The following is a 22,385-nucleotide window of genomic DNA, read 5'->3' as shown; positions in this document are numbered from 1 at the left end:
TATATGTTCACGTGTTGTTAAAAACTGGTACTAAATCTCTGTCACTGAATAGTGAAGCAGTCCTCTGCCTTTGGCAGAGCCCAATGGGCTTCAGTGGGACTATGGTTGGGCAAAAGGACACAGCCACTCCAATCAGAGGTAGCACTATCCTGACTACCATTGCTGTAGGGAAAGCAATCCCTTTGGAGAGTTGAAGTCACTACTTTAGATGATGCTGATTGGCTGACACAGTAATACTGTCTAGAAATGCTACTTTTAGTGGACTACAATGTTGTTGTAGCTTTGTGGGTACCAGGATATTAGCGAAACAAGGTAGGTGAGGTAATATTTTTAGTGGACCAACTTCTGTTAGGGAGAGAGTCCAATAAAAGATAATCTCACCCACCTTGTCTTACTTTTAGTGCAGGTATTCTCAGGTTAGGGAACTAGGATAATATAGCATGGCTTGATTATGGAACTACAGGTCTCTGAGGTAAGAAAAATGTCAATACTTTAGATTTCTTTAGAACACCATGAATAAGATCTTGGTTCCATTTAAATTGATGGGGATTTTGCCATTGAGTTCACTAGGGTCAGGATTTCACCCTATAGATTTTGAGATTTTTTTTAAATGACTGAATGAATTATGTTATGAATTACATAATATGACTGAGATGCATATTCATTACGAATCAAAAACCAATAGTTTTCAGCAGTGTTTATAAAACCAACACAGAGTTCGCTGGGGATAAATTTTGTTGTCGAGATTGTTGGCAGTCTGCCTGCAAAAGCTAAACATGTTACCAATGAAACTGACAAAGACCACCCTTGTTAAACATTTCTAACACCCTGGGTCAGACACCTGCAATCTATTTTTATCTATTTTATTTATGTGGCATTATCCATGGCTTTGACAGGGTCTCTGCTCAGCATTTGGGCACTAAAAAAGATGAATCCTAGGCAAAGGGGAAGAGCAGATTTTTTGAAAGTGCAGATTCTAAGTGCAAAATAATAAGCCACATCAGCTGGGCATAGCTGTTGCAATCCTTTCCTATTATTATCAGGTCAAACTCATTCCTTATTACAGTGCACTCTTCACTTTCTCTCTTATTATTTTGATTCCCCAGTGATGTTAGATAAGTGAGCAACCTACAAATCTCTTACAGCGTTCCCTATAGTGAAGCTTTACCATGTGCTTTGCCAGGTTATTATTTACAGGGAGCTAATCACCACTTACAAAGCTACATGCCCTGTGAGGATTTAAAGAACGAGTTGAAAACTATCCACTTTATTAATATTTGTTACCTTGGTTGTGACTTTTCCAAACAAGAAAGGAAACTGCAGTAGCAGGAGATAAATAAAATCATACTCCACTGGACAACTGTGAACCTACACTTGGCCTGCTGCTGCCTTTGGAAATATCTATTTAACTTGGATGAATTAGAGAACAGGTGAGTAATTGTGTGATCATCTAATTACAGATACCCACTCAAATACCCACCTACAGAGATGTTTGGTATCTGAGGTTGCTATCTTTAATAGCATCACTGCAGGAAAAGCAAGTACCCCTTTGAGAGTGATATCACTATTTTGGACAATCTGATTGGCCAACATAGTGACACTACTATTCCTTGTAATTGGGGGGGAGTGGAGGGTGATTAATCTTCTCATTCATGGTCCAGGGCCAGGACCCTGTTCCTACTTTCACTGCTCCCTATAGCTTATTGCAGTGGTTTCTCAATCTCGCTGCTCCCAGTCGTGTAGGTGAAGGGGAAAGAAATTTCGAATTCATGGGCAAACTGTCCTGCCTTCCCATACCCTCAACACCTTACAGACTACCCTCAAAGAAGCTTGAACACAAAGGGAATTAGGGAGATAAGACAGTAACTGAAAGGCAAGGGGGTGAAGGGAAGGGTTTTTTTTTTCTTCAGGAGAAATGATACAAGAGCACATCTAGAGGCTGAGTGAAAGAAGCCAAATAAAACGTGTGGTTGAAGAAGGAGTGTAATGAGAGTCAGCGTGAGAGATGTCTGGAATCAGAAAAGGAATGGATCAAGGGAACAGGTCAAAGGCTGGAAGCTGAGGGAAGGACAGTGAGAGGGAAGGGAATGGGCAAGAAGGAATGGAGAAGAATGAGGGTGATAGTGCTGGATAGCACTGAGTTTTTCTCCACAGATGTTGTTGAGAATTTGTGCAGAGCTGGAAGAGGGGGAAAGAATGATGGGTTTGGAGGAGAATGTCAAAAAAAAGATGTTTTCATCTCTTCAAGAAGGATACTTAATTGTAGGTAAGTATGTACTTGGTGTCCTATAACATTTGCCAGTAAAGATTTTTTTCTCCACCCACCCACATATGTCTACTCTTTATAGAATGCTTAAGTTTTCAATATGCATCCTCTCCACTTCAGTTAAAACAAGGCTCTGCAATTTAAATGTTAGGAATATTTTTCCACCATTCGTACAAGTTGAAATTAGATAAAGGCAGGGGAGTATAAAGAACTTTGACAGGGTTACTGGCCTAGTGGATGCGGGGAAGCAGTAGATGTAATAGATCTTGATTTTTAATAAGGCATTTGGCACAGTCCCTCATGACAGTCTCATAAGCAAACTAGGGAAATGTGGTTTAGATGAATTTGCTATAAGATGGGTGCACAGCTAGTTGAAAGACCATATTCAAAGAGTCATTATCAATGGTTTGCTGTCAAACTGGGAGGGTATAGTTAGTGGGGTCCCACAGGGATCAGTCCCCGGTCCAGTACTACTCAATATTTCCATTAATGATTTGGGTAATGGAGTGGAAAATACGCTTATAAAATTTGCAGATGGCATCAACCTGGGAGGGGTTGCAAGCCCTTTAGAGGACAGCATTAGAATTCAAAACAACCTTGATGACGTGGAGAACTGGTCTGAATTCAACAAGATGAAACTCAATAAAGACAAGTGGAAAATACTTCACTTGCGAAGGAAAACTCAAATACACAACTATAAAATGGAGAATAATCCACTAGGTGGTAGTACTGTTGAAAAGGATCTGGGATATCACAAATTGAATATGAATTGACCATGTGATGCAGTTATTAAAAGGCTAATATAATTCTGGGGTATATTAACAGCAGCATTGTATGTAAGACACAGAAGATAATTGTCCTGGTCTACTTGGCACTGGGGAGCCCTCAGTTGGAATACTATGTCCTACTCCGTGCACCACACTGTAGGAAAGATGTGGACAAATTGGTAAGGGTCCAGAGGAGAGCAATGAACATGATAAAAGTTTTAGAAAACCTGATTTATGAGGAAAGGTTAAAAAAACTGGGCATTTTTAGTTTGAGAAAAAAAGAATCAGATGGGACCTGATAACATATTTGAAAACTGTAAAGGGCTGCTATAAAGAGGACTGTTTATTGTTCTTCATATCCACTGAAGGCAGGACAAGAAGTAATGGGCTTAATCTGCAAAAAGACAACGTTATGATAGCTATTAGGAAAATCTAACTACAAGGATAGTTAAGCTCTGGAATAGGCTTCCAAGGGAGGTTGTGGAATCCCCACCATTGGCCATCTTTAAGAACAGGTTGGACAAACACTTATCAGGGATGGTCTATGTTTACTTTGTCCTGCCTCCGCACAGGGAGGTGAACTTGATGATCTCTTGAGCCTTGCAGTTTCTGTGAATCTATGAACCTTTCTATGAACCTTTCCACGTAGATTCTATTCATGGAGGTGAGGGATTTGAAAGACTTGTGCCCTCCTTGCGGTTTGTTTTATTTTTGCATTGGGGAGCTTTAGTAAGGTGTTCATGGGTTCAGTTGCACCCACAAAAATCATGAAACCAAGGATGCAAAATCAGGCACACATACACTTCTTCTGGACCGGCATGGAAGGGAGGCCCTGACGGTGTGGAGTTGGAGAGTGCACCCAGCCCATACTCACCCTGCAGCAGTGCCTCTTGTCTTATGGAGCTGGGCCCAGCTCCCTGCTCCAGGCACAGGATGGAGGGGTGGCCAGACCAAACCTGAGTGGCACTGCAACCCTGTGAGCCAGGTCACAATGTCCAGAGAGGGAGCTGGGACCAGCAATCAGGAAGGCTGCACCTGCCACTTTTTTGTATTTATTTCCGTGACTGTCGTGCTCCTCCAAAGTCATCTCTTACCCACAGAGTACATGGGACGTCAACAGTGGCTGTGCAAATCCCCCCCATCTTGTGCAGCCACCACCCTCAAACCAACCACTGGTAACATTATTCCAGAGTTGGGCCTGAGAAGTGATCTGAGGTATGCTGCTCATTTAATAGTGCTGGCAACAGTTGGAGGGAAGGAGAAGGTGATGTATCAGTAGCATGTGGCTATTCTTTCCACTGTATGCTGGAGAAACAGGATCTATAGCTGTTCTGTCATGTGGGTGCTAGTGATTAGTAGAGGAAGGATCACCCTTCTGGCTGGACAAGTGGGAATTTCTTCGCACATCCGCAGACAGCCCCTAGAGTGTGGGATTCTCCCATACGGAAAGGATATCTGTCCCAGGGAGCGGTTCTGTGAAGAAGTCAAGGGAGTTCTTCCTACCACTGGGAGGCAGAGAAACTGTTTTGTTACAGCAAAACCAGCAGCTGGGAGGGAATAGCTCTGTGCTTACTGAACTCATGCCTGTCATTGTTACAGGAACTCTGCCAGATTGTGCTAGCTCACCAGTAAGAAAACTGCAAGGCTGTGTAACACTGCAGCAGCATTTTACACAGAGAGGTGGGCAATTTCAGTTTTCATCCTTTCTTTGGGCAAATTTATTTCTTGTTTTTGTAGAGGTGGCCCAAAAGTGACAGTTTCATTTCATGACAACTTTCAAGTTGTTTTCATTCCACATCAGTTCTGCAAAATGGAATTGTGTTGAAATTTCAGATCAAAACGGTCACACATGCTTTCTCTCCTGAGAAATTGTCCCCTTGAAACCTTCATCAAAATCAATGTTTTTATAAATGTTTCCATGTCGATGAAATAGCATATTTCAACAATAACAACAGCAAAAATTGTCAAAAAGTTTCCAATCAGCTCCATTTTTATTTTTGTTTTGTTTTGAGGGAGACTTTTCCAAAGGATTTTTTTTTAAAATCATTTGTTTTTGGACATTTTTGCTAATTGGTATCTTTCACTTCTTTCCCCCCCCCCCCCCCCCCACACAAACCTTCCAGTGGAAGATTGGATTGGACAGCTGCTTGAGAACATTTAAACTTGATAAATAATTTTTGAAAATCTAATACAAATAAAAGTGTAGTTATAATTTCCATGACCATTCAGTCCCTGGCCTCAGCTGAGACTGTTACAAGTCTGCCAGTAGTGGTGGATACTTTCCCACTGGCTGCTGGACTAAGTCAGATGGATTTCTTTATTTCAACTAGCAAGCAAAAAACACCATTATTAACCTAGGTTCAGCTCAGTGATCTACAGGTGAAAGGTTGAGTAAGTATATCTCATCAATTCTTAGAAACAATTTCTAATTTGCCACCAAGGGCACTCTTACTATACTCTCAATTTTATTTTATTTTTTAGTTTTATAACTTGTGACTTTAAGGGAATGGACAGCTTCCAATGTCACTGCTGGATATGCTGCCTTGAGATGAATGGTACTACAGCCCATTTAAATGCATTTTTACATATAGAATATTAAGGATTTGAGATCAGAATATCTCTTCTGAGCAAGATTCTGCATCTCATCTGTATATGAGTAACATTCACTAACATAAGCAGGGGTGCTGGAACAATTTGTATAGTGGGGGTGCTGAGAACCATTCAACCAAACTCTAACCCTGTATATGATGGAAACTACTTCAAGTCACGGGTGTGTCAGCACCCCCTGCAGCCCTAGTTCTAGCACCTATGAACATAAGTATCCCATTGACTTCCAAAGAGAATGGATCTAGACTGTTCTCAGTGGTAGCAGATGACAGAACGAGGAGTAATGGTCTCAAGTTGCAGTGGGGGAGGTTTAGGTTGGATATTAGGAAAAACTTTTTCAATAGGAGGGTGGTGAAACACTGGAATGCGTTACCTAGGGAGGTGATGGAATCTCCTTCCTTAGATATTTTTAAGGTCAGGCTTGACAAAGCCCTGGCTGGGATGATTTAGTTAGGGTTTGGTCCTGCTTTGAGCAGGGGGTTGGACTAGATGACCTCCTGAGGTCCCTTCCAACCCTGATATTCTATGATTCTATGACTTCATTAGTGAGTCAAAGTCCTCCCCCTCTATAGGCGGATCTCAGTGGAACTGTGTCCTACCAAGTCAGAGTCTGGGAAGTAGAATCTCTGGTTTTGTTAGTCAAATTATGAAGCATTTAAGAATTTAAAATAAGGCTATAAGAATGAAGGATAATTTATTTTTGAAGTAGATTCACCAGTATGTACATTTCATTCATATGAAGAATTGTCCTGCCAAGCTCCATCCTGTATTTACATTATAAATATTGTAAAAACAGAACAGCCAGCTCACAGTGTGTTTCATTCATTAGGTAACATTTTATGGTTTTTTTTTTTCCTTGCTCACTCTACAGGGAGTCACTCAGCCTCCCAACCCCACAAAATACCTCAGTCTGGAATCGATGACTCTAGGGTCAGCAGCAGCACCATCATTGTTATTCCTGTCAGCCACTACTGTTATGTCTGTTCCAGGAAGAAACACAAGCCATCAGAAGGGCCACTCTCTCAGAGAACGTAGGACCTGGCATACTGGATCAGACCGAGCTAGCCCAGTACTGGCTCTGACAGTGGCCACGACCAGAGGCTTCAGGGAAAGATGCACAAGACCCAAAATGAGCCATTATGGAAACCATGATGCCTGCCTCTTTAAATAGTTGGGCAGGCTGTACTCAGAGCAGAGCCGCATTTTTGTTTGGTTTCTGTTTTGCTGCCAGAACAATAAAGCCACCACAGCAGATAGATGTGTTTGAATCAGCTCCTCCTGCCCAATCGCTTTCACAGCTGAGTCCAAATAGAACATTGACAATAAGGACCTTCTACCCCACATGTGTCCAGTGCACCCATGGCCTGCACGAGAAGAAAAAGTGAGCAAATAATATTTTTTTAAAAAGTAAAGATGCTCACCTAGAAACTCAAGGTGGCCGAATGCTGCTTTTGCTGCTGGTGTAGCATCAGCCAGCCAGCAAGCGATGGGGAGTAGGCAGATAAATAGAACAAAAGGAGGGGATTGTACCTGAGCTGCCATTGACAGAGCAGTGAGCAGGGAGCAACCATCTTGGGCATGCTAGGCTGAGAAGGAGCCCAAGTATTGCCAAAGGAGGGATTCTGCAATGTATGCACTCAGCCAGCAGAGGGCAAACAAGAGCAGATAGTGCACACACAAAAAAAATCCAACCTTCAGAGGAAAGCTGCAAGAAAAGAAAAGAAAAGAAAAGAAAAGAAAAGAAAAGAAAAGAAAAGAAAAGAAAAGAAAAGAAAAGAAAAGAAAAGAAAAGAAAAGAAAAATATTTTCGGAAGAGAAGACATCCAGGAGGGTGTGGAATTCAACAGGAGAGGAATTAAATGGCAACTTTTGTGGGCAGTATAGGTGAATTCTATGAAAACTACACATCATGACTTGTATACCCCAAACATTTTGAGCAATTTGTATCTTGCAACTCCATTCCAGACAAAGAAGTTTCAACCTTGCTGACAAGTGATGGGATCTGAAGGCATATGGACTGCTGCATGACCTATTGTCTGCAACTGTGCCCAGAAATGTCATGTACACCACAATTACTTCAGCAATGTAGGAACATTTCTCTCCTCTCCCATCGATGAGGGCTGAATGAGATCGGTTCCACCAGTGACATCAGGGAAGTGGAGAGTCAGTAATACAGTTTGTAGCTGGTGTAAGGATGTTGTCAGAACATTGTCAGTTCAGAAAAACATTAAGTGATGCCCTGCGTGCCCAGATCTGAAAGAAGTTACTGACTGTATGAGTGCTGACATTCAAGAAGGCTGTTGAGCTAGCTATTGCGATGTTCATAAGAGAAGGATTCTCTGGACTTTAGTGTGAAGCAAGGAGTACATCTTGTGACTCAGCAAGACAGAGGACCATGGGAATATAAGAAATTTCTGTGTGACCATTGTGTACACACTACACACTCTGAGAAGGATTGCTGGTAGTGCTGTATCATTTGCAGGAAGTGCAAGAAGAAAGAACACATCACCATGCCCGGTCACACAACACAACAACCAGCAATGGAGAGTAACCATACATCCAAGAAGACTGAAGCTAAGAAAGGACAGAAGTTGGAAATTCATAAAGTGGAAAAAGACAAACGTAGTGACACTGACCAAGATCTAGCATAGTACCTGTAAACAGAAGGAGGAGTCGGAGATGGCATCTGGGTCACTCCGTGGATCAATGGATTTCCTACAAGAATGGAACTCCATACTGGGGCTGCCTTCTCATGACTTCTGCATCTACATATTACTGGACTTTGTCACAAGTTCTTTTGGAAGAAACTGCCATCTTTTTGAAGACTTATACTGGCGAAAAGTTAGTCCCAAAAGGGATACTCCAGATGAAATTTTTTACCCTTATGTGACTGAAGGAAAATATCTGCCATTACTTGACAGATCTTGGCTTGAGAAGCTCAAGGTGAATTGGACTAAGATCAAGGCAATTACAAAAGCACTTGAAACCTTCAAATAATCCTGGACAGAGACTACAAAGTTTTTGAAAAAGAATATGGACAGATGAGCAACAAGCCTGAAGTTGTGACTTATGGTCTGAAGTATTTGATAGACCGTTTAGTGAATACTGGAGTCTTGTCACCAGTTTCATACAGTGAGTTCAAGTAGGATAGCGCCATCTAAATTTGTGGAGATTTCAAATAGATACTGAATCCAGTTTTATGTGGAGACTAGTATCCACTACCTCATATTGCAGATTTGTTTGCTACTCTTAGTGGAGGACTTTATTTCAGTAAATTGGATTTTCTCAGTGCATAACTACAAATGGAGATTGATTTGGCACCTCACAAATATCTCATAATCAACACCCCAAAAGGCTTATTTTGCTTTAACAGATTGCCTTTTGGTATAACACCAGCACCTGCCCTGTTCCAGAAAGCCATGTATTAGCCAGTCCTGAAGGGACTGAACAGAGTTCAGTGGTATTTGGATGACATCCTTCTTACAAGAAAGGATCAAGAGGATCATTTTCAAAATTTGGATGCTGTCCTGCGATGTTTGGAAGACCATGGACTGGGAGTACATCGAGACAATGTGAGTTTTTCAAACCTTCAGTTGAATACCTTGGAAATGTAATTGATTCTACAGACTTAAGGAAATTGCCAGAGAAAGATAAGGACACTTTTCAAGCACCAATACCAGAGAATGTGTCACAATTATGTTAAGTCATAGGACTGCTTAACTATTATGATAAAATTTTGCCTAATCTGCAAACAGTATTGGCACATGAACTCTTACAAGGAAAAAAATAAAATAAAATTAAGAAAAAAAATGGACTAAACAGCATGAGTGTGCATTTAAGGAGGTAAAGACTGTTGGCATCAGCTGAAATTCTTACACACTTTGATGTCTCGCTACCATTGCAATTGGTTTGTGATGCTTCACCATATGGAGTGGGCCTAGGTCTTTCCTACTTTTTTCCTAATGGAAAAGAGAAAACAATTGCCTTTGCTTCACAAACACTTACCACCTCTGAGAAGAACTATGTACAAATAGACCGAGAAGCTCTTGGCATTATCTTCAGAATTTGGAAGTCCCTTATCTATCTGTGTGGTAGATGTTTTACCTGGATGACAGATCCCCACCCATTAATTTCAATTTTTTAACCAAAAAATGGAATTCAGTCATTAGCTGCTCCTTTTATGCAACCATGGGCATTGTTACTTTCAACTCAGTTCTACACTATTCAGTTCTGAAAGAGACTTAGCACAGCAATGTTGAGGGCTCTCATGCCTGCCACACCCAAGCTCCCATCAAACCAGATAAACTTTTGATAAAGTGTTTTATCTCAATTTGATGGACAGGTTACCCCTCACTAGCACAGACATCAGCCAAGAAACTGCTAAGGATGATGTGTTTTCTCTTGTGAAGGGGAAGGGACCATAGGGTGTAGGCTTTACTGCCGCTCAGATGTGGCTGAGAGGAGAATAGAAGGTTGGTGAATAGAAGCTGTCAGTCAAGCTGCCCACTGGATGTACTTTGTGGGCTGGAGCATGCGCAACAGGTAACAATGTTACAGTCATGAAAGGCTACACTAGGTAACCATTGAAATGCCAGATAAGGTCATGAGATATTCAAAAGACGCATATATTCTGTTCCATAATACCTTTGCTACAAACAGACTAGTGGAACACTCTGTACAGATATTGAAGTATACCTTAAGAGCGAAGAAGTCTTTTTTGAATCATCAGCAGAAATTGGACAATTTCTTGCTGGTCTACAGGAACACACCACATGCTACCACCACATGCTACCACCCAGGCGTCACCCGTAAATCTTTTGTTGTGTACGGGGAGACTTTGGCAAACCAGTAAAGTGCCTGAAACCACTATGGCTTATTGCTAGAAGCAGCCAAGTCATCAGGCTGTAAATTAGCCAAGTCAGCAGGCTTAGCTTAACCAAGGCAGGAGAGGAGGGGGGTTTTGGGTGCCACAGAGAGGGCAGCTTGACCCTGCATCCTTCCTGATAAGAATTGTATTGAAGTTGCTGATACATGCATCTTAGAAGAGCAGGATGTGCCCCAGGAATGTCTATTGGGGCCCCAAGGCTGCAAACTCTGGAAAAACCCACACCTAGTTAATCGATAATCAGAAGGAACCTCTCGCTTGACCATTGAAACTGCTTACTTAACAAGTTTGCTTTAAGGGACATGTCATTCTATTACTAATGTATAAATAAGGGGGAAAAGTTTGAGGTAGTGGGACTCTTCAGGATTGGACTCTCCTTCTGGATGCATTTTGTGTTCCCCACTAGCAGACGGGCTGCCGTTGTGCCACTCGAGAGCCACATTCAGCTTTGGTAATTATCAAGGGTTGGGGGTGTTTTACTAACCTGTTGCAGACGTGTATAAGTGCTTGAGACTGAGTAAAGTTTAGCTTTAAGTGAAAGCACTCTTGTGTTGTCCTGTTTGTGCCAGCCATCTATCGGTTGGACAGCCTTGTCTCCCCTGATTTATTTCTTGACACCACCAATTACAGAGTAAAAGTTACCAAGAGCTTTGGGTTGAAAGAACCCCGGGTAACATTTGAAGAGATCTTTGTGTATCTGTTTGGACTTGCTCCATCCTGAGGTTGCCTCATGTGTAGCCGAGTCCCAAGCTGGGCAACTGATTGATCAACATGAGACTCATTATCATTCTTGTCAAGTAAGAGATTTAGTATGGACTTGCAACTATGGTTGCAGAGTGAAATGGGCACCTGGAGAACTTGTAAAATGCACAGGACCTGTGTTGTTTGTGGTAAAACTATCTGACAGTACTTTATGGAAACAACATATGAACTAATTGCAGCCTTAACAAATACTGGATTCTGGGATATTCCAGTAGGACTCTCTGTTCTTCTAATTAAAACTCCTTCCATTACAACTCCTAATTTTGATGACGTGTTGGAAGAAACTTTGATACCAGATCCAGTTGATTCCTTACCACCAACTGTTCCTGTTGTTCAGGACAATGCCACACCACCATCATCACTTTATCCCAATTGAATGAGAAAACCAGTGGTTCACCTACATGTATAAATTATTCTGCTAATGAGTTGCTATTCAAGGCAGAATAATCCCTTGCAATTTAAGAGTTTGAGGTAGTTCACTCACAACTTTTAGTTAGGTTATATAGTGTTTTATGTCAGCCATGTAAATGATAATATGTGTGTGTGTCCGTATATAATATATATTTGGAAAATATTTTAAAGTAGTGTGGAGGAATGTGATGTCCTTTTAAATGGCTGGGCAGTCTGTACTCAGTGCAGAGTCTTTTTTTTTTTTTGTTTGGTGTCTGTTTTTCGGCCAGAACAATAAAGCCACCACAGCAAACAGCTCTGTTTTTAAATCAGCTCCTACTGTGTCTATTTCCTTCCCTGCTGGCTCCAAATATAACAGAAACACCACTTCTGGGGAGAATTTCTTCCTAATCCACTCAGATGTTGGGTTTGCCCTGCAGCATTAGGGTTTGTATCCTTAAAAACCCTCTCTAATGTAAATGCAAGTGTTTTCATTATATATATATAAGAATATATTACTTTTCTAGTGCTACAAAGCACTTGTAGTAGGGAGTTCTACAGGCTAATTATGTCTTGTATGAAAAAGTATTTCCATTTCTAAGTTGTAAAGTGTTGCCTTTCAGTTTTTTTGAATACTGCCTTGTTCTTGAATTCTAAGAAAGGGCATGTGCTTCTATTTACTCTCTCATCTCTACACTATTCTTATTTATCACAGATTTTTAAGCCAGAAGGGGTTATATGATCATGAAGTCTGACACAGCAGCAATCAGTTACAATATGGCCTGTGATTCATTGGTGATTTGTAATATAGAGAAACAGCATCATCCCTACTTTACATTGCGCCTGCCTGATTACTATTAATTCTCCCTCCCTACTGTAAGTTCCTTCTTACAGGAACTTTTCCCCAGCATGCTTTTCTGGGTCTGGACCTTTGCATTTAGCAGAGCCAAGTAACTACAGCCTTAATAAGCCCATTTTGTAACTCACTGCTGACTGTGATTGCCTCTTTCTCTCTTCTAACTAGTAAGTACCCTTAGCTTTTGTTATATTCCTCTCCCTTTCTTATTGCTATGGGGATGGTGTAGTCTCACAAAGCTGTAGCTTAAATGGCCAAGTTACAAAAAATGCTATTTACTTAAAACTAGGGCCAAGTTTGTTTGAAATTTTGTGAACTTTAATGAAACTTTCCACAAGCCTCTTTGCAGTTTCAAGTTCCTACTGTCTCAGGTGAGTTTTTTGTGGTTTCAGGTTTCTCTGGGAACATTTCACAGAACTCTAGTTGGTGCCTGTCTTTCTACACTTAATGGGATATTCTTATGCTGCTTGCAACAGCCTGGTTAGATGTTAGCCTTTAATTTGCTAGGTAAAATCTCACTGATCTGTACAGAATGTCATGTCAAGCAAACAAACTCGCAAGAAACGGAAAGTTCTTAAGCTGATGTGTATGACTTGAGGTTTTGAGTCTGACAGCAGCTTTGGCTCGATTATTTTTTGGAACAGCACAAAGGCATCATCCACTTCACTCACTTGAAAGTTGTTTTAATACTGTTGATCTTTTGTGTCTTCACTGAGTCTCATGCAAGCATATGATAATTACCCAATGGACACATGTTGTTGACTTGCAAGCCTCACATTTGGTTTGACTCAATCCTTTCTCAGCACGGGAGCTGCTTACCAGCTCAGATTAGTGATCCAGTTAGTCCAGTATTAGCTCCGCAACAGTGGTCAGTGCCAGAAACTCCATAGGAAGGAGCAACAATCCCTATAATTCACATACAAGAATCTCCTATTATGAAATAAACTGACCATAGAGAAAATTTCTTCCTAATCTCAGACAGTTTGTGATTTGCTTATTTACTGGTGCATGGTGGTTTTAAATCTCTGATATACCTTTTGCTTTCTCTTTATATACATACTCTTTGATGAATCCTGCTAGCCTCTTGCCTCAGTAGCATCTTGTGTCAGTGTGTCCCATAGGCAACTATGAATTGTCCAATTTTTTTTATCAATTTTAACGTTCTGCCTTTGAATGTTCCCTTGTTCAAGTATTATGAGAGAGCATAAACAGGAGCACTCACATGACCTTCAATATATCATTTATTATTTTCTATACCTCTGTGTCATAAATATAAAGGGAAGGGTAAACCCCTTTGAAATCCCTCCTGGCCAGGGGAAAGCTCCTCTCACCTGTAAAGGGTTAAGAAGCTAAAGGTAACCTCGCTGGCACCTGACCAAAATGACTAATGAGGAGACAAGATACTTTCAAAAGCTGGGAGGAGGGAGAGAAACAAAGGGTCTGTGTCTGTCTGTAGTCTGTCTTTGCCGGGGATAGACCAGGAATGGAGTCTTAGAACTTTTAGTAAGTAATCTAGCTAGGTATGTGTTAGATTATGATTTCTTTAAATGGCTGAGAAAAGAATTGTGCTGAATAGAATAACTATTTCTGTCTGTGTATCTTTTTTGTAACTTAAGGTTTTGCCTAGAGGGGTTCTCTATGTTTTTGAATCTAATTACCCTGTAAGATATCTACCATCCTGATTTTACAGGGGGGATTTCTTCATTTCTATTTACTTCTATTTTTATTAAAAGTCTTCTTGTAAGAAACTGAATGCTTTTTCATTGTTCTCAGATCCAAGGGTTTGGGTCTGTGGTCACCTATGCAAATTGGTGAGGCTTTTTATCCAACATTTCCCAGGAAAGGGGGGGTGCAAGTGTTGGGAGGATTGTTCATTGTTCTTAAGATCCAACGGTCTGGGTCTGTAGTCACCTAGGCAAATTGGTGAGGCTTTTTACCAAACCTTGTCCAGGAAGTGGGGTGCAAGGTTTTGGGAAGTATTTTGGGGGGAAGGATGCGTCCAAACAGCTCTTCCCCAGTAACCAGTATTAGTTTGGTGGTGGTAGCGGCCAGTCCAAGGACAACGGGTGGAATATTTTGTACCTTGGGGAAGTTTTGACCTAAGCTGGTAAAGATAAGCTTAGGAGGTTTTTCATGCAGGTCCCCACATCTGTACCCTAGAGTTCAGAGTGGGGGAGGAACCTTGACACTCTGTCATGTCATGTCTTTTTCCTCTCTTCTATAAACTGAACAACCCAAATATTTCCATCTGTTCTTCCATAGAAATCTTTCCAGGCTTCTTTAGTTCTTTTCTCTGGACCCCTATTATTTTTGTTATGTCTTTAAAATGGGATGATTAGAAATGAACAAAATATTCCAGGGAAGGGAGAACTATTGATTTATATAATTTTATCTTGGTGTGGTGCTAGTATGCTGTTGACTTTAACATGGGTACCAGTCTGTGGTGTTGGATTCTTACCTGAGGCCAAATCCTGCTTGCTGTCCTTTATCCTTCTAGTCCCACTGAAATCAATGGGATGCCTAGTCACTGGGACCACTCACATGAGTAAGATGAACAGAATCTGGTTTTCTGAAATACAATTTTCTAAGCACTTTACCCAAGTAGAAACTGCCTTCAACAACAGATAATTACTAAGTGATTTACATATGTACAGTATGTAAACTTCCAGAGTTCAGAGTAGATTAAATGCATACGTTTCAATTAATGAAATATGGTGTGTTCACTTTCCAGAGGTCTGACATATGCATATACTAATTACTAAATGTTCATCAGATTTGCACATGAAATTTTGGTTTCATCATCCTTAAGTAGCATTAATCTTTCCGTTATTTAAGAAGAAAAAAATACACATTCAAGGGGCAGTTTTATGACTAATTTTTTTTCTGCTAAGCCTTTTATAATACTAAAATATAAATTAAGTTAACTATGCATGTTTTCCTAGTTTCTACACAATTTTATGCAAATAATCCTTTGAAGAGCCAATAGCCAGACATGGGCAATGATTTTACTATTCTGTTTATTCACCACCATCCTTCCAATGATCCGTTAGATAATTTGGTCTGCTAACATCAGCTGGCCAAATGGGATTCAGTTCAAGGAGATTTTTTTTCCCTGTGGTAAAGTTTCTCTCTCCTTTTCCTCATTCTCTTGTTTGATATGATAAGTTACCAGCCTTTTCTGTTATGTCTTGTTCTCTGGAATCCAGCAACATTATGCTGCTGCTGCTGTTATTAGCTGGGGAAAATACTCAACATTTTCAAATTTCATAAACTTATTGTTTGTTGTGTGATAGCATCTAGGAGCCCCAGTCATGGAACAGGACCCCATTGTGTTAGTCACTGTACAAACAATGGAAAAAGACAGTCCCTGCCCTTAAAGAGTTTAAAATCAAAGCTTCTGATCTGTGTGCACCGGAGGAAGCACGGTGGTTCAGAGAGGGAACAAATGTGTGTGTTGAAGGGCTTTCCCTCTATTAACTCCTGCTTGCTGTTGCTATGAGAGCATTTAAAGTTGGGAAATCAAGTGCAAAAGGGAATACCTAAGGGCAATATGTTTGGATGGGGAGGCTGAGTTTTTAAATTTTTTTTTACAGACTTTGGTACTTCCTGGAATGACCACATTATGGCCCCAGTCCTGGAAGCCACTCTCTGGAGGTGGATCCCTGCACCTGCACACAGCCCTGTGGATTTCATTCCAGCTCTGCCTGGATATAGGAATCTGCCTGCAGAGAACAGCTGGTATGTCTGGAGCCTAGGGCTGTATCATTATCACGCCACTCTCTCCTGGCACATTTAATTTCACTGCAACATCATTCATGGTATTGATGATAAAAGTCCTGGACAAGGAAACTGACATTTTTTTTCAACCACAGAAGAGGTGTGAAAGGAATGCACACTTCCCTGTACTGCAGTCAAAACATCCCTTCAACAGTCCTGGAGAGATGAGCTCTAGCAGGGGTATTCCGACCAGTGGCCATATTTTGAAGTGAACAAAAGGACGCTCTTACAACAATGCTTTTTAGGTTCACAAAATCCAGTTTTAGGGTATTTGCTTCCACCTTCTGACACACATTTCTGATAGTAGAGGATTTTCTCCAGTAACTTAGGGTTGTGAATGAGTAGACATAAGTAGAAGTTTTGTGTGTGTCACAAGGACAGAATCAGTCCAGCTTTGCTCCGTGCTTAGTAAGTGCATTTAGTCACATTTTAAATGTGTTTCTTAACTTGCAGTAACTAGTGAACACATAAACATTTCAAATCCCTAGTGTTTGGAGCTCTCTTTTAATTCAAATGGAGATATATTCTAAGATAACAATGCTGATTATTGATACAAATCAGTATAATTATTATTATTAGGTAAAAGTGGTATGGTGGTCGAAGGTGTGTGGCAAATGTTCTTTATTTACTTTTATTTTAAAATAATTGTTTTCAGTTTTTAAAATGATCAATTGTGATGGGGCATCTGCCACACTTTGGCCTGTAAGTGGTTAATGGAGCCCTAGGGAGGCTGCACAGAAAGCAGCCAATAGGAGAGAGGCTTCAAGGAGCAGCCAATCAGGGCTGGGCAGGACCATATAAGGAGAGCTGCAGAGGAGAGTGGGTTCAGTTGCTCCCTAGAGCTCAAGGAGGGAGGGCTGGCTGCCTTGTAGGAGGAAGAAAGCTAGCACCCTAGACAGAGCAGTGCTGGGCAAGATCAGGGGAGTGAGAGTGAGTTCCTGGCCAGCTGCTAGGACTGGCATGCTGAAGTCCTGAGGTCAGGGTGAAGAAGCTGCTAGGGCTGCAGGAAAGTGGCCTAGGGAAAGGTACTGAGATGTTGGAGGGGAGGCAGCAGATGGCTGCCACGTACAGAGTCCCTGGACCGGGACCCAGGGTAGTGGGCAGGCCTGGGTTCACCTCCCAACTCACCACTGAGGAAGTGGCTGAACCATTGGACTGTGCTCCTGCCCCTGGAATGGGGGAGGACAGAGTCTGGCACAGCCAGAGGGCTGTGTCCTGAAGAGGATGCTGTGGTCCCTGGAATGACACAGGTGCAGAAGTGATGGCAGGTGAGACACCACTGGGAGTCAGTGTACTGACCTGTGGAGTTGATCTGCAAGATGACCAGCAGGAGACTCTAGCATGGTGAGTCGCACCCATCACATCCCTATATAGGGCAGTTTGGGCCAATTGATTCTACTCATATTATTGTGATGGTAGCCATCTTGGCCAACTCCAGGACTTTAACCATGGACCTCCAAAACTAGAAGCATAAGTCTGTCAGCTTGACCTAATAAGCAATGATTAGTATGGGGGACTGAAGCAGACAAACATCCTCTCATGATTGGGGGTGAAGGAGGTGGGGATGCAACATAGCCTGACCAGTTAGTTACATTTATCACACCCAAAATATGGATGTTTTAATTCCATATGATATTCATGTTTATTAAAAGCAATGGTGCAGAAAGGAGCTGCCCAATGTTCTGCATAGGCAGCTGGAAATCCCTGAATTCTAACTTTGGTTGTGCCCTTAACTCCCCTTCTGGCAAATCACTGAAGATATATTTTAGATGGCATATATGCAGTTGCATAAAAGGAGTGACTTACTTAAGGTCTTACAGTCAGTGTTAGATCTGTGTCCCCTGATTACAGGCCACCACCCTATCCATAAGACCACACTGTCTCTCAATTGGGGGTGCAGCTTTCAGACTTCTTCCTGCTGTGTATTCCTTTGTTCCTCTCTAATGGAACAGAATTTATGGCCTATTAACAATGATTTCCCTTGCCTCCAAAATACTAAAGCAAACTTCTGGAAGAGCAGAAATCCTGTAGTAAAGCAACTGGCAGCTAATTTTGCTATTAATGTACTTTAGAAATTGAAATCTTAGAGAGATATTTGGAGAAAGAGCCTAGAGGGATTAAGCATAAACTCTTAAGAAACCACAGATCCCATTTTCATGCAAATATCCTTAATAAGAAAAAGAACACAGGAGGAAAAAGACAGATAGTTTTTCAAAGTTTATCATGTGGAGTTATCAGCTCCGTAACTGTACAGTGTGGGCAGTACACCTTTAATATCCAAAGATATAGGTATATATGTTTGAAATTAAAATATCTAATCCCACAGGACATCATACAAAAAGCTGCCAGTCAGGTTATTGACAGATGGTTAAATTTCTCTGTATGACAGTATCTTTACCTGAACGCTGTAAAGCTCTGGAGATGGGCTATTGTCAGATGACCTTTCATCTCAGAGCTCTTTTAACTTAAATTAGTCAGGCTTTGTAGAATGAGAAGTGACACACCATGCCCAGCAAAGGCTAATGAGTTATCTGTGTAGTTACCAAAAGAAAAACAGTGAGGTGTTATGTATATCTTGGCATGTCCTTCACATAGTTTACTAGTTTTACTTTAGAACACTTGAAATAATGTGGAGCAACTAATTGTTTCTGTCCAGAAGGCATACTTTATTTGAGAACCTGAACTAGCGATATGCATGCATATCATGTCTGTGGTTTCTCTTTTGTCTACTGCATTGTATTTTATATACATTGTATTTACATGAAATCTGCATATGCCCTTTGTCTTAGATAGTTGACCTCACTGGACCAAAAGCATGTGAAATATTCTAAATTGAAGGGCAATACAATGGTGTTACTCTATTAAATAGGAGTACCACTTCATATACTGGAAAGCAAGAAGTGATCATTGCAGCATCTAGTTGGAACACTGTATAACTCAGGCCCTAGTATTTCATCCTCTGGATTTGAGGAACATCTTTCCACAAGCGGGTCCTGATTCACCACTTTGGATGTCCAGCTTTAAACAAATGTAACTCAGTTGAAATCAATGAAATTACAATGAGGTGGAACTTGACTAGTCCAATGGTGAATCAGGCAAAAGAACTGCATTGTGATATATTGACTGTTGTGGGTGTGTAATAATAATACGTAGCACTTACACCATGCCCTTTGATCCAAAGAGCTTTAAAAAGTCACAGTTTATAACACTGGAAGGGACAATTGCAGTCATCTATTCTGATCTCCTGCATCATGTAGAGCCCTGCAAATCTGCGGATATCTGCTTTAAGTCTGTGGATATCTGCATCCGTGGATGCAGTTGTATTGTTTACCATCTTTGTGCATCGGATGTGGATCCACATTTTTTTTTATTCACACAGGGCTCTTGAGCAGCAGCTCTCAACCAGGGAGTCTGCAGTCCCTTGTGGGGCTGTGAGCCAGTTTCAGGGGGTGCCAGGGCCCTGTGGGGCAGAAGCCTGGAACGCCAAGCACCAGCACCCTCCATGGCGCTAAAGCCCAGAGCCCCAGCACCCCTGGCAGGGCTGAAGCATGGAGCTCTGAACCCCAGCCCCCACCACTGGGCTAAAGCCTGGATCCCCAGGGGAGGGAGCTTGGGCTCTGGGGTCCAGGCTTTAGCCCCGCAGGAGCCTCTAGTCCTGTGGGGAGCACGGGGGCTTGAGGCTCAGGGCTTTAGCCCCATGGGGGATGCCAGGGCTCAGGGCCTTAGCCCCATGGACCCCCTGAAACTGGCTCATGGCCCCCTAAAGGGCCATGGACACCCAGTTGAGAACCACTGCTCTAAAGGGTGCTGGTGCAGGTGGATGCATATAAAAGGTGGAATGCAGATCACGGGTCAGATACAAGTTAATTATTGTGGATGTGGATCCAAATTTTGTATCTGCGTAAGGCTCTAATCATATGGGTCATAGGACTTCCCTGAATTAAATCCTGTTTGAAATAGAGATTATTCTTTAGAAAAATATCAAATTTTGATTTTAAAATTTCTAGTGATGGAGACTCCATCAGAACCCTTGATAAATTGTTATAGCATTCTATGCTAGATTGAAAAGCATTCTATTGTAAAATATCTGCTCCCCCTGTAGGCACTTATAGATTGTGATTAAGTCACCCCTAAGTCATATTCCATTTGATGAGCTGAATATAGTGAGCTCCTTGAATCTGTCTCTATAAAACATGTTTCTAATTCTTCAGTCATTCTTGTGGATCTTCTCTGAACCCTTTCCCATTTATCAACATCCTTCTTGAATTGTGGACACCAGACCTGGACAGAGTAGTCCGGTATAGGCCACACCAGTGCCAGATGCAGAGATAATACAACATGCCCACTCCTACTTTATATTCCTGTTTGTTTGTATTTTCAACGTTGCATTAGCCCGTTTGGACACAACATTGAACTGGGAGCTTATGTTCTACTGATATCTACCCTATAAGCACAGCTCACATTCTTTGATCCTAGATAGAGGACCTTACATTTGGCTATACTGAAATGCTAATTGTTTTCTTGTGTCTAGTTTACAAAGCAATTCAGATCTCTCTGAATCAGTGAACTGTCCTCTTCATTCTTTTACCACTGCCCCAATCTGTGTGTCATCTGCTAGCTTTATCAGTGATGATTTCATGTTTTCTTCCAGGTCATTGATAAAAATGTTACATAGCATAGAGCCAAGAACTGATTCTTGTGGGATCCACTAGAAACATTCAGTGATGATTCCCCTTTTACAGTTACGATATATTAATTAGGCAATTTTCAATCAATTTAATGTGTGACAGGTTGATTTTTTTATCATTTTAATTTCTTATTCAAATGTTATATGGTACCAAGCCAAGTGCCTTACAGGAATCTAAGATCGGTAAGTACAAATATTCACGTTCTGTAGTTGGAGAAGCAAAGTTACTTCTCCAGTATTACACAGCCAATCATTGGGAAACAGGGGAATAGAACCATGCCCTAGCCAATCGACCACATTGCATCTCTCCTGGAAACATGTACCACTGTTGGAAACATGATGCAGTTATGCTCTTCAACAACTGAGCTATTACAGATGTTTCTTTAATTCACTATGCAGTGAATTTGTTGTTCTCAAAAGTCATAAATTTGCATGGATGCTGTCGGCAGGAGCCCAGTGTCTTTGTGCACCACCCAATGTTGCAGATCAGAAGCTGTTGACTTGAATGCTGTGACTCTGTGAATTTTACATTAATCTTCTTTATGAATTTAATATGAGACAGATATATATGCATATAGATTATTATTTCTGTTGAATTAATGCCTAAGTTGCTCCTTTTGATCATCCACTATACCAATGTGCTGTTGTACTGGGAATGTTAAAGGAACCTAAATGAATTAGGCACCCCATCTGAATTTGAATGGGAACTGGGCACATAAATACCTTGAGCTCTTTTCAAAATGCCAACCTCAGTCTATCAGTTACACTTGTTTTAGAAAGAAGCGCACTATACATTTGCATTGCAACTAGAGTGTTTCTTTATTTCCTTACAGATCTGTGTGTTCCAGCACCACAGCTTTAGTATTCCGCTCTATGATAGTAAATAATTTACTTCCCCGATGGTGTGAATTCCATGCAGAAAGAATGAATGAAGTGGAATTTTGTGTAGTCTGGACATTGTTGAATCTTTGTCACAGGGTTCTTGTAGAGCAAAGGTCTGCTGAGACATTGTCCATTGTCCCTTGCCCATTTTATGTGGTCTATCTTATACTAGCTGCAGTTAACCATCCCTGGGACAATAGATGAAAACCGTATTTCTTTAATCTATGATACAATGTCGTTCAGCATGGCTTCTTTATCAGCAGCTAAGGTTGTACACATGTTAGTAAAATGCAATGAAACATCACTGTTAAAGAATATTTACCCCTTATGTATCTAGTTCGAGCAAGCTGCTTATATTGCTTGTCAACTAGTAACTTAGAGTGGGTTATTACATTTTTGTGCGATCTGTGAAGTATGTTTACCTAAGCTGATGAGACACTGCCAATGGCAATGACTTTTCAATGGATCAACAGTTATAAAAATGACTAAACTGTATTACAGAATTG

The sequence above is a fragment of the Eretmochelys imbricata genome, chromosome 1 (genome assembly GCF_965152235.1).
Source record: "Eretmochelys imbricata isolate rEreImb1 chromosome 1, rEreImb1.hap1, whole genome shotgun sequence".
Lineage (NCBI taxonomy): Eukaryota > Metazoa > Chordata > Testudines > Cheloniidae > Eretmochelys > Eretmochelys imbricata.
This window is presented reverse-complemented; position numbering follows the sequence as displayed.